Genomic DNA, 12,570 nt, shown 5'->3' with positions numbered 1-12,570 from the left:
TACCCCTGGCATAGAAGCTGATCCCCAGGGTGCAGTCACCTCTTGCAGATACCATGCACATGGTTATTTTTAAACACGCTGCTGTAATCATGAGGGCAATGAATTTACAAAATTGAAACTGCAATGCATATTAATCTGGACTCTGCCTGGAATCTCAAAAGAATAATAGCCTTTAATATAAATATTTGTCCCAGGCCAAATCCCAAACCATAATGTATGGAATGGATCAGACCAAGGTAATCTCATGTCCTGCTTCTAACCATAGCCAGGTAGATGCCTCGGAGAAGGTGCCTGTACCCTTTCTTCATATAATTCATAACCTGATAAACCTCCACTACGTCTCTCCTGTCAACATTTTTTCTCCCTAAACTAACAAAGCACTAAATGTTTCAGTCTTTACATGTACAGAACATACCCTAATCCCTTGATCTTTTTGGATGCACATATTATAGTACTTTCCCCTGTGCTATAACATCCTTTTTAACATGGTGTGACTAGTCCAAATGAGATTGTGCCATAAATTGTGCCCAGGCTTTCCCTGGGCTGTAATTAAATCAATCATGCCTCTCCATCTTACTGCTCCTGTATTGCTGTAATTGGAAGTGTTTTTAGTGTTGTCTTTTTAATATTGTATTTTAAATGTGATTTTAATATTTATTGTGAACCGCTGAGGGATTTTATTATATTTAGTGGTATATAAGTGTCACTAATAAATAAAGTGTATATAAAGACATTATGAGACTCTGCAATCTTTTCTGCAAACACTGTCTTCACAAGTCATATGATCTTGATGCTCAGCTCAACCTGTGATAGCTGAGCGTCAGTGACATCATGCACACATCATAAATTCTTTTCACAGGGACTCCTTCTTACATTGCCTGTTTGATGATAAAACAGCTGGAATAGTCCTATACAGATGTATCATAGTTGTATCTGAGTTCATAACTCAAAGGTGATATGAAGGCCTCCCTCGGCTCCTAGCTTGGTGTTGCTGATTCCAAACTCCAATTTTAGGTAATTAATGCTCAGATGTTTCCCCATAATCTCTTGAGTTGTCTGACAGCTTCCTCGGCCTTAAGCTGCTGATGCTGGTTCAGACAGGGTAATCTTCTGTGGTTGCTCATTGATGGGAAGATCAGAAAAGGCATTGCTAGAGCACCAAGGGGTGAGATCACCATGCGTTGGTTTGGTTTGTCAGGTGCTTTGTCTCTGGGCCAAGGCAAGACCGGACAGTGGAAGGCTGAGGCAGCAGAGATGGATAGAGGCAAAGAGTTTCAAAGTTTCTGGGCAACTGTGGACGAACACTCCCATGGACAAAAGAGATGAAGAGGGAAATGTCAAGGGACTCTGGAGAGGGCAAGGGGACTGGCTCAGGAAGCAGGCAGGCAAGCAGGCGGGCAGGTTTGAGGAGACATTTGGTCCTCTCTCCAAGCTCCGGAGGCTGAAGAGCAACAGCAAGCCCCAAAGTGTATACAGTAAGACATGGAAAGTGACTGGTTTCCCTTGATCACTTGGCTCAGGAGTGATCTGCTCAGTGATTCCTGCAGCCCTGCGCAAGTGTCTGACAAGCTCACTTGATTAAACAGCGAATGAGGAACTGATGCCTGGCCCTTAGATAGCGCCAATAAAGCAAATCCACAAGCAGGTAGAATTAAAATAAACCAAAAGCCCGGTGGAATAGAATAGTCCTGACAGCCCACTGGAAAATCATCAATGAAGTCCACCCTCTTAAGTTGATTGCTAAAAGTGCTCTCTTGAAAAGCATGCTTATCAGTGAAGTGGGGTGTTATGATTTGTATTCATAATTATCTTTGCATCTATGGAATCATGGGATGCAAGCTGTTCTGGACTAATGACAAGTTCAAGGGTGAGATCCTGTGCACAAGGTTTAAGCAACACGAACAATACGGTACCTGCATATTTAGGCATAGCTTAACAGCCAACAAATGTGCAACATAAAAGTTCAGTGTTCTCCCTCCCATTTACTCATTAGTTACACAGTTTATAAGTAATCCTTGGTGATGCCGCCAAATTTCATAATGAGTGGGTTTGTTGGTCAAAATTTGCCCGTTTGTAATGCTCACCTGTGTAGTGAGCCTGGATGGGTGTATTACAAATTTGCTATTAAGTTCAGAATGGTTAAGTTTGGAATTCGGAGAGTGTGCCCAAATTTTCAGTCATCCCATTACCTAGACACCCGCCCCCAGCTTACTTGAAGTGCTCCCCTTAGCGGCGTCCCTTGTTGTCACCACTGCCACTACAGCTCTGATTCTGTGAGGAGGAGGAGGAGGAGGAGGAAGCTGCGGGGTCCATCTTCATATTGGCCATCAGTGACAGTGAGTAAACATCACATGACATCATCACACAGGCAGGACACAGGAAAGCAACCAATCAAAAAGGGGGCATAACATGGTGACACATGATGTTATGCCATAGTACACAATTCCAAACTACAACTCCAAAGATCCACCTTAATATTGCACATGCACAAAAACTCATATACAGGGAACGAGAGTTCAGAGTAAAGGCGAACTCTTGTCCAAGCTCACCAGGACTAATTTGTTACTTTCCAAGTAAATAACTAATTTGCTCAGGGTAAGTTCGCCCATCACTCCTCCTCCTCAGTCAGATCCCCTCAGAAGTAATTAGTTTTCTATTGATTCGGTGACGGACTTGAAAGTGGTGTTAGAGTCCCCTTTCAAATGTTGTTGCTCTGTTTTAGGGCTGTGCAGGGACCCACCGATCTGACGTGGAAGCCGTTTCGTGGCTTTGGAGGAGGGCCCAATTCGGCTCAGGCTGATTTAGGCCCTCTCCCCGACCAGACTTGGCCCCAAACCCAAAGCAGGATTCAGCCATCCGAAGCCTGCTTCAGCCCCCCCCAATGCCCCCACGCAAACCCCCAGCTTCTTACCTGGGCTGCTGCCTCTGCCACCTCCTCCTCTGCCGCCACCGCCGTTGCCTCCGCCACCACCATTATTGCCACCGTTGCCACTGTCATCACCACCGCCAGCCACTGCCACCTTCTGAGCCCTGGACATGCACCAGCTCTTGTTGCAGGGAGTTGCCATTTTTAAAATGGCAAGGCCCTGCAACAAGAGCAGGTGTGCGTCTGGGGTTCTGTAGCTGGCGGCAGGTGGCAGCAATGACAGTGGTGGCAGTGGCAGAGGAGGCGGCAGTGGCAGCTGGCAGCAGGCAGCGGTGGAGGCAACGGGGACGGTGGAAGCGGTGACTTCTGTGAGTCACCTCAGGTAAGGAGCCGGAGGCGCTGGCATGGCTGGGCCAGAGTACCGAAGCTCCGAAGTGCACCGAGTGCTTTGAAGAGCCTGATCCCACTCCGGGTTGCTTTGTGCCCCCTCTGCTTCACCTCAGAAGGGGCCTGAAACGGCCCGAAGTGGCTTGCTTCGACCTGGGGTTTGGGCCCTGGGCCGAAGCAGTGCATAGCCCTACTCTGTTTCTGGGATCTGTCTCAGGAGTCTGTACTGGGCTCTAGAGCTTCAATTGCCCCCATATGGCCAGATCACATACTTGTTGAGGATCAGTGTGGGGTGAAGTGCAAGGACAGACTGTCTTCAGTCTTGCATGGTCTGTTTTTTTAAAATACTTGAATCCCTGTTGTTCATCAGCATGTTTTACATTCACAAAGCATCTTAATTTATATTACTGCTTACTAGGAGTTACTCCATTTTTATAGACTGTCTTTCTCCACAAGATGCATCCAAGGCAGCTCACAATTTCACATAAAAATAATATTAAGGGAGCAATCCTATGGCCACTAGACACTGTCTAGAGGGCCATAGGATATGCTCTTTTCTGGGAACTGACCTCAGAGCCTGTGCTCCAAGGTTGGTTCCCAGAAAGCTGACCTCCCCCCATGTCCGCACTGCCTCGGGGGCAGTGTGGAGAAGCCCCATCCTCTGCGCTCAGAAGAGGAGCGTGGAGCGACAGAAAAGGGCGGGGCTGGGGGTGTTCTGGGGCGGGGAGAGCGTAGCTGCCTGTACAACACATCCAATGTGTCATACACACAGCCTCCTCTCCTGGTCAGTTCCCCCCACACACACAGCTAGACAGCCAAAAACAGCTGTCTAGTGGAAAATAGAAGGGCAGGAGAGGCGCGGAGGGAACGATCCCCCCCATGCCTCTCCTGCCTTGCTTTGGATAGGCGGTTGCCTCCGAGTTCGGTGCAACCCTATCTTGATAGGATTCCCGAGTGCAACCCGAGTGCAACCCTATCTTGATAGGATTGCACTTTAAGTGGTGCTTAAGATCATCAGAAGTGCCTTGCAAAATGAGAGCAAGGTCCACTTAGACCAACAAGAATCCCAGTTACTACCTGGAACTGGGAGCTCCAGCAGAAATTGCCCATTGGTCCAGAACACTGTCTACTTTCCGCCTACCTGGTGTTGTGCAGTGCTGACTTTTGTTGGGAAAGCCAGAGTTCAAATTCACAGGCACAAGGCTCTCATTCCCTCAGTCTAACCTACTTCACAGGCTTAGGCGGAAAATATTGAATAACCCCCATCTATACCATGAGGATCTTGGAGGAAGGACAGGATACAAAAGAAATATATATATATATAAAATTACATATATATACTGTCCAACAGCTGAGGCTTTCTGGGCTCACAACAGTTAAAACCATAAAATGCAACATGATAAAACCGAACTTAAAAGCAGCATGTAAAACCAAGTAAAACCAAACAACAGGTACAACCCAGGGAAAGCCAGGGTGGAAAGGTGCATTTTTAGGAGACCTTTGAAAGATGCCACATTTTCTGCCTCCTGAACTGCACAGGGGAGGGTGTTCCAGAGGGTGGGTGCCACTACAGAGAAGGCCCACCATCAGGGTTCTTGGACTGGAATTTATGTATGCATTGAGATTTATTTATTTTCACATTCAACATCCAGAGGTCAGAAGAGACTTCCATACACCCATCCAGGCAGCCCAATATCTTGAATATATTTAATCTTTGTGATGGTTTTAGTTGTTGAAAGATGTTTTGGGAGCCAGTCATGGATAAAAAGTGGGGACATACATCTAATAGATAGCTGAGCAGGGCTTTGAATTCCTGGGTTTCCCACATTCAGACCCAACCTTGAGGCAGTACCAGAGGCAGTGAGCCTATGTACACCAGTTGCTGGGGAACATGGGTGGGAGGGTGCTGGCGTGCTCATGTCCTGCTTGACTACAACTCCCATAAGTGCCAACCAGCATGGCCAATGGTAAGAGATTATGGGAATTGTAGTCCAAAACTTCTGGAGGGCACCAGATTGCCTACCCCTGACCCTACATGATGACTACCCTCCATGCAAGATAAGCTTGTAAATTGTTCTGGTGATGAGTTTGAGCATCTGCCAAAAAGAATGCTGGGTTTGGCTGCATACCAGTGCCAAGAATAACATATACACCAACCAGCTCTTAAAAAAAAAATGATCTCAGAAATTCCCAGGAGCACAAAAAAGGGAAAATAAGTTTGAATAGTGTTTGGAACAATTGCCAACTAGTTAAATGTTTAATGTTTTAAATGGCAGTCTGTTATAGCACAGTTATAGCAACAACAAAAACGTGGGGCAGAGAAAAAGAAGTAAAAAGAAAAACTATAACAAACCTAACTGAAATGCTACGAAGTGGTGAAGTTGACTGTTTAGCTCATTCTAAAACAAAAGAAAAAAAAGTCAGCTACACCAAACTGAACTATTACTAAACTGAAGCTCAACCCAGACAAGACAGAAGCACAGCAAGTGGTGTTTCTCCTGACCAGATGAATGCTCAGCCTGTTCTGAAGGGGCTGCACTCCCCCTAAAGGATCTGGTTTGTAGCTTGTCAGAGCCCTTGGATCTATCGTTGTCATTACAGGCACCCTTCTGTGGCAAGGAGTGCCTTTTACAGGATGATGTCCTAGCTATGACACTATCTAGACGTGGATAACCTGGCTTCAGTGGTCTGTGCTCTGTTAACTTCATCTTTGGATTACTGCAATGCAGTAATACATGGAGCTGCCTCTGAAGATGGTCCAGAGACTTCAGTGGGCGCAGTGAGGGCCTAAACTGGAATGAGGCATTACAAACACATTAGGCTGATATTTGCTCACCTTCACTGGCTTCTGATTTATTTCCGGGTCTGATTAAAAGTGCTGGTTTTGACCTATGCAGCTTAGGACTTCAGTATCTAGGGGAGCAATCCTATGCAGACAGACAGCCGCCTTCGGACTCGGAGGTGACCACCTATCCAACACAGGGCAGGAGAAGCACGGAGGGGATCGTCCCCTCCATGCTTCCGACGCCCTGCATTTGTGGCTGGACAGCCACTTTCAGCTGTCTAGCCGCGGGACAGCAGAGCAGGGGAGGAAGCTGCCGGGTGACACACTGGACACACACTGGCTTTTCCGTCTTCCCTGCCCCGGAACACCCCTTCTCGGCTGCTCCGTGCTCCTCTTGTGAGCGCGGAGCATAAGGTCTCTCCGCGCTGCCTGTGAGGCAGCACAGAAGTGAGGGAAGGTCGGTTCTCCAAGAACCAACCTCAGAGCACGGGCTCTGAGGCTGGTTCCTAGAAAACAAGATATCTTATGGCCATCTAGCCGCTGACTAGCAGCCACAGGGTTGCTCCCTCCAGGAACAACTTTTCCCATATATATCTACTCATGCCCTAAATTCAAAATCAGTGGACCTTCTTTGAGTTCCCGTTTCCAATGTGAAATATGGAGGGTGGCTACAAAGTAGAGGGTCTTTTCAGGGGTAGCCCCCTGGATGTGGAATATGCTAGCTAGAAAGGCTCAAATGGCACCTATGTTAATGTCATGTTGGTTCCAGCCAGGCAACAACTTTTTTTTAATTCTTCCAGGCCTTTAAGGTTATTTTAACAACCTTTAAGATTATTTTAACAACGTTTATTTAAAAACCTTTTGAACATTGTTATTTTAATATTTTAGTATTAATATGATTTGACTCTTCCTTTTTAAAATAAGGCTACAGTCCTATGCATGGCTGGGGCATGCTGCGAGTTGTAGAACTTTTTTTCCGTATAAACATACATAGGGATGCACCCTACATTATTTTTTTTATTGTAGTAACATATTAAAACAAAACATAAAACAGTAAACAATTCATCAATAAACAACCATACAACCAAATTAATTTGAGGAGTATCATCATCTGTTACTTCCAAATCTTTGAATCACATGAAGGAGCAGTTCATTAGTTTCCATAAAGTGCCATGAGTTTCTTTGCATAAAGTGCCATGACTTTTGGGCGGACAAACTGTGTTCTTTTGCAAATTTGTGTTCAATCCACACATGCCACAAGTCACAGAAATTGTATAAATTCTGGCAGAGCCTTGAAATGTGTCTTTCCTATTGACAGAGGTTGATTATAGCCCTTATGAGGTAGTCATATAATCATACAGAGAAAGCTAAAAGCTATCTGTGGCTGGCCTTTCTTTTATTCTCTGTGCTGTTGCTAGATTTTATTGCTGAATTTCCTTGTATTATTGTTGTGTTTTTAAGAAATTTAAAGACCATATTAGTGTCGCCTACAGAATTTATGTGAGATGACTAACAAATATAGTGAACAAAGGAATAAATCTGTTACGAATGCAGACCTGATTATACTTTTGGTTAAGCAGATTATTGGCTAATGGCCCAGAATGGCCGCTTGGAGTTTTTTCAAAAGCCAGGAAATAGCTATCTCTTCCTTGACTATTCTAAATGGAAGAAGCTCAGAGTCTGGGGGTAGTAATATTTCACCCCACATGCTAAGGATGATGTAAGCAAGATCTGTGTGCAGTGCTCAGAGAAGAATAAAGCAGGTTTGGGAACAGTACGAGGAAAGAATGAGCTGAAAGCATCTGGGGGCTCAGGGGTGCCCCTCTTGCGATCTGATGTAGGGCACTGGGTTTGCTGTTTGTAGGCATATATTGGTAAGTAAACCCAAATATTATGAAGATGCTATAAGCTTCCAATTATCTTCTCCTTCCAAAGGAAGCCAAGCCCCCTGGAATTCTCACTGCTTGGGGAAGTGAGGAGTGTGCAACAATACCTTTTATTCTGGCCTGGGAGGGGCCATAGCTCAGTGGTAGAGCAGTTGGTTTGGATGCAGAAAGTCCCAGGTTTGATCCCCGGCATCTCTAGGTAGGGTTAGGAAAGAATCCTGCCTGAAACCCTGGACTGCTGCTGCCGGTCAGTGTTGACAATACTGGGCTAGATGGGCCAACGGTCTGACTCAGTACAAGGCAGCTTCCTGTGTTCCTATGACTTGCACAAAGTAATTCACAGAATGTACATGTGGACATTATGTTCCTGCACTGGGAAGCTGTGGCTAAGCATGATTTGCGGCCAGATGACATGTCGCTCCAGCCTTAGTGCCCCCCCCCCCCCGCCCACCCACCAATCTGCAATATGGTATGATAACATGAAGCTACCTTACAGGATAGTTGCAAGGATGACTGAGATTATGTCTGATATGATCAATGCTTTGAACACTCAAGAAGTGTTCTTGCAGGTTTCAAGTGTTTCCCAAACTAGAAGCGCTGTCCATGTAGGAAAGGCCTAACATGTGACAAAGCCCCAAGACAGTATTAAGAAGCAGAAAGACTGTCATTGCTCATTGCAAACATCCCTGTGGCTAAAAATACTTTCCACTGGAACTTATCTAGGAGTCGGTGATGACTTCTCTGTTTAGATAAATTGGTCTAAGGTGCCGATTTCTTGGAGCTTAGGTTAAAGTCAAATTCCACCCCCTCCAGGCCTGTGGTAGATCAGTGATGAGCCACACCCTGATTCTCAGTTCCAGTGAGCAAGCCAGGTGAGGCATACCTGGCGAGACTGTGGCTGAGGTGTCAGCAAGGCAGGAAAGTACACTCACATTTGGCCTTGCCCAGTCTACATCCCCACCTGAAGAAGAACCTCTCCCTCCCTCCTAAGATTAAGTACTCCATTCCTTTGGCATTCTGCATTATAATAACAATAACAATAACAATAACAATTCCTCTTCTTCCTCCTCCTCCACACTGTTGTTTTAAACTCAGCTCCTTTAGTCCCTCTAGGGGTCAGAAAGAGAACATCAATGGAATCTGTTAACAGCATTCCTAGCATTTCCTGATTAATCCTGATAAGAATTTTCTGTCAGCCCTTTCGCTGTTGAAAGAGCTTTTAACTAAGACCGTGTTACACTGCCATCGTTCACTCCAACAGGTCCAGGCAAGAGTTTTGTGGCTGGGGGAGAGGGTGGTCGCCCACCATAAATCAATGGAAAGGAAGCATAGTAGTCATTACTAGAATTAATTCTCGGGGGGAGCAATCCTATGGCCGCTAGACAGTGGCTAGATGGCCATAGGGTATCTGGTTTTCCAGGAACTGACCTCCCCACACTTCCGCTCTGCCTTGGAGGCAGCATGGAACAGCCCTGACCTCCGCGCTTGCAAGAGGAGCACAGAGCGGACGAAAACGGGCGTTCCGGGGCAGGGAGGGCGGAAATGCCTCTGTGACACATCCAATGTGTCGTGCGGCAGCCTTCTCCCCCGCTCTGCCCTCCTTTGGCTAGACAGCTGCAATCAGCTGTCTAGCTGAAAATGCAGGGCCGGAGAAGTGTGGAGGGAACGATACCCTCCATGCTTCTCCTGCCCTGCATTGGATAGGCGGCTGCCTATCTGAATAGGATTGTGCCCTAATAAATGCAGCAGGCACAAATGTTTTCAGTAGGGCTGCAGCTTTTAGTCAAGCACTCTTTTACCCATGGGGAAAAGATCTTGATTGATTAAAAATATGCTCCTGATTAATTGGGCAGCAGGTTTTGTTCTTTTCTTTTTTCAAGTTGTTTAGTTTTAACACAAGTACTCTGGCTGGCATAGGATAACCCACTTCTTAATATGTTTGCTCTCCCCACTTCCCTTTGAGGAAATAATTGTTAGAGCACCACATAGCCCTAAAAGACTGGTGCCAGACATATCAAGTTTTGATAGACACAAGAAGCAAGCTGAAAGGGCTAAAAATGGTGTGAAAAAAGGATATCAGCGTGCAGATCACAGAGGAGGAATGGCCAACAATATGGCAGAGCAGACCAGTACAATCAGTCACTTGGCCCATGTCTGGGAGTCATTATTCAAATTAATATATATATATATATATATGGTATATTACACCACTTCAGCTCTCTTCTGTAGTGAACACAACAACCCTATTCAGGCATGTGGTACCCAGATAGAGCAAACATGTAAGGAGAGGGAGCCCTGTTCCCTTCCTTGTGCATTTCCGTTGCCCTATACTTATGGAGAGCGATGGCCTGGAGAACCTCCGGTATCCGTGGTGGCTCTCCATGTGATCCAGAACACCAGAACATCTGCATTGTGGATTGTGTGGAGAATCTCCACAGGTTCAGGAGGCTCTCCTCTTCAGATTATCGCCTTCCATGAGTACAGGGTGACAGAAACACGCGAGGAGTGGGGTGGGTCTGGAATACTCCCTCTCCTTGTGTGTTTGCTCTATACGGGTAAAGAATGCCTGAATAGGGTTATATTCATCTGAATGCTGGAAAGAGTGTGCTAAAAGGTACATATTACCACATCTGGTGGTCATGTCGATTAACTGAGGACTTTGGGGGGGAAATCTTTAAGGAATCTCAGTGATCACTGAACAGCAGATGCCAAGAGATCTTAAAGTAATCTTGCTTGATGTATTTGAGAAAGGACATCGGGAAATATTTAGGGATGTACAAGAAATTCGTTTCAGTTCACGAATCATCAGAACTTGCCCCATTCAAAACCCTGAAGACAAATGCTAACAATAGTATATTCTGTTGGAAAAAGCTCCCAAACCTGTGACCATGTTTGAAAAATGTGTATTTTCATGCTTTCGTCAAGGGGGGGGGGGAGTGCCCACTTTTGAAAAATGCACACTTTTTCCATTTGTTTCCCACTGCACCCCAAAAACATTTTAAAAAACCCAATGGTATCCAGAGAGGACATTTTGATGCCTTTTTTTTTTACCCTTTAGAGCACCAAAAGGTTAAAATTAGCTTGAAAACAAGCTAATTTTGAATCTTTTGGCACTCTGTAGTTGCTCCAGATACTATTTTTTAAAATATATATTTTATTTGGGGGGGGCAAAAATGATCCCCAGACCTCCTGAAGTTGCCCATCCCTGCTCTACACACATTTAGCCTTCACAAGTTCAAGCAAATGCCTGATCACAGCTCATGTGGAAACTGTTTTTCCATAGGTTCATTCCATAACATTGCTGTAACACTGTTAAGGCCCAGCACCACTTGGTCCCATACCATTCAGGTGTTTCTCCTGATCCCTGCAAAGTGATCAGTGCAAATTTGGGTGGGATAGCTAATACCCTGGAAGACAGAAACAAAATTCAAAGTGATCTTGATAGGCTGGAGCGCTGGGCAGAAAACAACAGAATGACATTTAATAGGGATAAATGCCAAGTTCTGCACCTAGGAAAAAGAAACCAAATGCACAGTTACAAGATGGGGGATACGTGGCTCAACAATACTACAAGTGAGAAGGATCTTGGAATTGTTGTGGATCACAAGCCGAATATGAGCCAACAATGTGATGTGGCTGCAAAAAAGACAAATGCTATTTTGGGCTGCATTAATAGAAGTATAGCTTCCAAATCACATGAAGTACTAGTTCCTCTCTACTCAGCACTGGTTAGGCCTCATCTGGAGTACTGTGTCCAGTTCTGGGCACCACACTTTAAGAAGGATGCAGACAAACTGGAGAGGGTTCAGAGGACAGCAATGAAGATGATCAGGGTACTGGAAACAAAGCCCTATGAGGAGAGACTGAAAGAACTGGGCATGTTTAGCCTTGAGAAGAGAAGACTGAGGGGAGATATGATAGCGCTCTTCAAGTACTTGAAAGGTTGTCATAGGGAGGAAGGCCAGGATCTCTTCTTGATCATCCCAGAGTGCAAGACACGGAATAATGGGCTCAAGTTACAGGAAGCCAGATTCCGGCTGAACATCAGGAAAATCTTCCTGACTGTTAGAGCAATACAACAATGGAACCAACTACCTAGGGAGGCATTCAAGATGAAGCTGGACAGCCATCTGTAAGGGATGCTTTGACTTGGATTCCTGCATTGAGCAGGGGGTTGGACTCCATGGTCTTATAGGCCTCTTCCAGCCCTACCATTCTATGATTCTAGGACCATTTTGTGGTAAGGACTACAGGGAGTGGCCCTGTCCATGTGATGGGAGGCCTTTAAATCTTACCGCAGAGGTTTTCCATGGACAGATGAAAAAGGGACTCTGACACTGCAACTGCTACATCTGCAGCAGCCCATTACAGAGGTTACACAGCAGATAGAAACTATGTACTATATGGGGAAAGTTTGTCTCCTGGGAGGGAAGCTAAATGGTATTTAAACCTATGTAAAAGATTTGGGGAGATTGAATGTTATGGATCTCCATTATGGATCTCCTGCATCACATGTAGTTCCACCCCAAGTATAGTTCTTAAGCTGAGATTCAAACTATATGTTAAAATAAAGACAAAGTTACATTAAAGCCAATGGGGCCTTTTTCCCCTAAGCCCTGTAGGTGTGCCTGCACTGAGTGGGGTGG

Source organism: Heloderma suspectum, chromosome 4 (assembly GCF_057233095.1).
Source record: "Heloderma suspectum isolate Gila_16-S chromosome 4, 16-S_ref, whole genome shotgun sequence".
Lineage (NCBI taxonomy): Eukaryota > Metazoa > Chordata > Lepidosauria > Squamata > Helodermatidae > Heloderma > Heloderma suspectum.
This window is presented reverse-complemented; position numbering follows the sequence as displayed.